The following is a 3,324-nucleotide window of genomic DNA, read 5'->3' as shown; positions in this document are numbered from 1 at the left end:
CCAGGGTGGCACCTGTGCTGCTTTACTCTGCTTCAGTTAGGCCCTACATAATGAAATTAAACAGCACACTTCTAAATAACCAAGTGCCCTCAGAAGAAATCACAAAGGAATTTAGAAAATACTTTGAGTTGTGTAAAATAGAAAACACAACATACCAAAACATATAGGATGCAGCTAAAACAGTGTTTAGCAGGAAATTTATAGTTTAAAATATTTTAAAATAAAACAGAAATTAAGTAATTTCCAGATAAACCAGAACAGAGAATAATGTTACTAGAAGATACATGAGAATTACTAAAGATACTCTTCGAGGCAGAAAGGACAGGACACTAGACAGAAACTCAAATCTATATGAAAAAATAAAGGGCACTAGTAAAGGTGATTACATAGACAAATAGAAAGGGTACAAAATAATTTTTATTTGTAACTTCATTTTTCTATGTTTTTAAAAAAGACATTAGCATTAAATAATAAACAAAGGATGCGTTGATGGCTATCTGGGGAACAAATGAGGGTTTTAGAGGGGATGGGGGATGGGCTAGCCCAGTGAAGGGTGTTAAGGAGTGCACTTAGTGCATAGAGCACTGGGTGTTATATGCAAATGATGAATCATGGAACACTACATCAAAAACTAATGATGTACTGTATGGTGACTAACATCATAATTTTAAAAAAGCTTAATTTGGATGATAATAGCATACAAGAAGGATAGAAGGAATAGAGGTATATTGGAGCAAAGTTTTTCATATAATATCAAAATAAAATTAGTTTAATAAAACTAGATTGATTTAAGTGAAGAAGTTAACCAGGGTGACCGCTAAGAAAGTAACTCAAAAATATAGTTTTAAAATGGTACATCAAGTGTGTCTGGGTGGCTCCCTCAGTTTAGCATCTGACTTTTGATTTTGGCTCAGGTCATGATCTCAGGGTGGTGAGATAGAGCCCCGTGTTCTCTACGTGTTCAGTGGGAAGTTTGCTTGAGAGTTTCTCTCTCACTCTCCCTCTGCCCCTCCCTCTGTGTGCATGCTCTCTCTCCAAATAAATAAATAAATCTATAAAATAAAATAAAATAACAAAATAAAATAAAATAATAAAATGGTACACTAGATGATTCCAGGGTCAACCTGCCCAGACAGAGCAGCCTCCAGGCTGTTGTCCTGCTTCTGGGAGTCAGGGAAGAACATCATGTGCATGATAGGAACTATGCAGATCACACCAGGGAGATGCAGAGTGCAGGACTGAGCAAGCAAGTGTTCTTCCAGAAGTGGTCCACCACTTATCCTCCCAAGGGCTTGCAATCCTCATGCCAGCCCATAGCTGCAAAATACACCACAGCTGGAGCTGGGCATGGTGATGGGCAGGTGTTGTCACACCATCCCAGAGGCCTCAGCCATGGACTATGTGGTGGGCTATGCCCAGAGCTTGGACATGACCACCAGAAACGTGAAGGGGAAGAAGTGCAAGGAGAGGCTGCCGTGGACTCTGGCCAAGAGCTTCACTGCCTTGTCAGTATGTTCATCCCCAAAAGAAGATCCTGAACCTCACAACTTGAAGCTGTGACTCAAGGTCAAGGGTGAACTCAGGCAGGAGGGTGAGACATCCTCCATGATCTTTTCCACTCCCCACCTTATCAGCTATGTTTCTAAGATAATGACCTTGGGAGAAAGAGATATTATCTTGACAGGGATGCCAAAGGGAGTTGTATCCATTAGAGAATATGATGAGATCCAGGCTGGCATACATGGGGTCATCAGTATGAGATAAATCCTTAAAAGTGGAAAGGCCAGAGTATTGAATCTATACAAAGCACCCTAACTTCTTAAGTTACAGAAGAGAAGGAAGCTGGACAGAAGCAAGCAAAGGTTATTAAATATGACAATTTTTCAATAAGAAATTAATTTTTAAATATGACTTAATTGGATTGTTATGACTTAAGGAAGATGGACCCTGCAAGGAAAATGTGTTCCAGAAAAGCTGGCACAGAAATGGAAAGAAGAGTGAACGTCTTTTAGGAAACAACCGAATTAAAGTTTTTGTGATGCATCCAAAGAGAAGAATTTATCAAACCAAATGTTCAGAACTTACTTAACCTTCCTAAAACTGGACTGGATAAGACTTTTCAGTGGGTCGTTCTGTGATCAGTGGTTCAAAACTTAAAATCTGCAAAGGAAATTGAAAATCATGTTTCCTAAATTTCCTTCTTCATGATAATCATCTGAAGGTATTTGTAAAAATAAAATTTACACATTACTGGCCCATACAAGGCCAGTGTATTTTTTAGCAGAATTAATCTCCAGCACTCCTAAGTGAGTCTCATCACAGAAATGTGGGAAAACACTATTTCACATAATCAATTAATTTAAAATTTTATTTAATAAGTGAACAATTTAATGATGATTTGTATTCATTTGTACCATGACCTGTAGATTCTGAATTTGGAAAAGAATTTTGAGGCAATTGTTTTCCAAATAAATATGCTATCTTTTTTTTTACAATAAATAAATAAATAAAATTTAATTAATTAATAAAAATAAAATGGTACACTAGAAAATACACATTTAATACAAAAAGAAAACAATAAAAAATAGAACAAAAAAGAAATAAGGCATATAGAACATAAATAGTCGAATGACAGAAAGCCAATACTGTCAGTAATTACATGAAATTTTAATGAATTCAACACACAAATTTAAAAGCAGATAATGGTAGAATGGATTTTTAAAACACCACACAACTGTTTGCTGTTTACAAGACATAGTTTAGATTAAAAGACACATATAGTTGAAAGTAAAAGGATGGGAAAAGTTATACCATGCAAACAGAAAGGTGGAATGGCTACACTAAAATAAAACAAGCTTTAAGACAAAAATTGTTATTATATATAGTAAAAGACATGCTGTAAAAATAAGAGGAAATTTTGTCAGAAAGATATAATAATTGTAAGCATAAGTGTGACTAACAACAGAGTCTCAAACTGCATGAAGCAAAAACCGACAGATTGAAGAAAGAAATAGACAATTCACCAACAGGAGTTGAAGACATGCATCTCACTCTCAATAGTGGATACAATAATCAGAGATTTATAAGGAAATTCAAGATTTGATAAATGCTATATGACAGCTAGACCCAATATACATCTATAGAATATACAAGACAACACAAATATAGTACAAAATATTTCCAAACACACATGAAACATTATTAATGTTATACCATATAAGGGACCATAAAATATCCTCAATAAAATTAAAATTATTGAAATTATAAGAACACTGTCCAATCACACTGAGATGATATTAGAAATTAATAATAAAGAGAATTTGA

The 3,324-nt window shown here is 35.0% G+C and overlaps 1 pseudogene; it reads left to right on the top strand.

Annotated features, from left to right (window-relative positions):
- Positions 1–1,107: 1,107 nt before the first annotated feature.
- LOC123797165 (oxaloacetate tautomerase FAHD1, mitochondrial-like) lies at positions 1,108–1,764 on the top strand (annotated as a pseudogene).
- The last annotated feature ends 1,560 nt before the right edge of the window (positions 1,765–3,324 follow it).

Source organism: Ursus americanus, chromosome X (genome assembly GCF_024610735.1).
Source record: "Ursus americanus isolate L20-20 chromosome X, mUrsAme1.1.p, whole genome shotgun sequence".
Lineage (NCBI taxonomy): Eukaryota > Metazoa > Chordata > Mammalia > Carnivora > Ursidae > Ursus > Ursus americanus.
The sequence above is the reverse complement of the archived record's forward strand: the minus strand, read 5'-3'. Positions and strand labels throughout refer to the sequence as shown.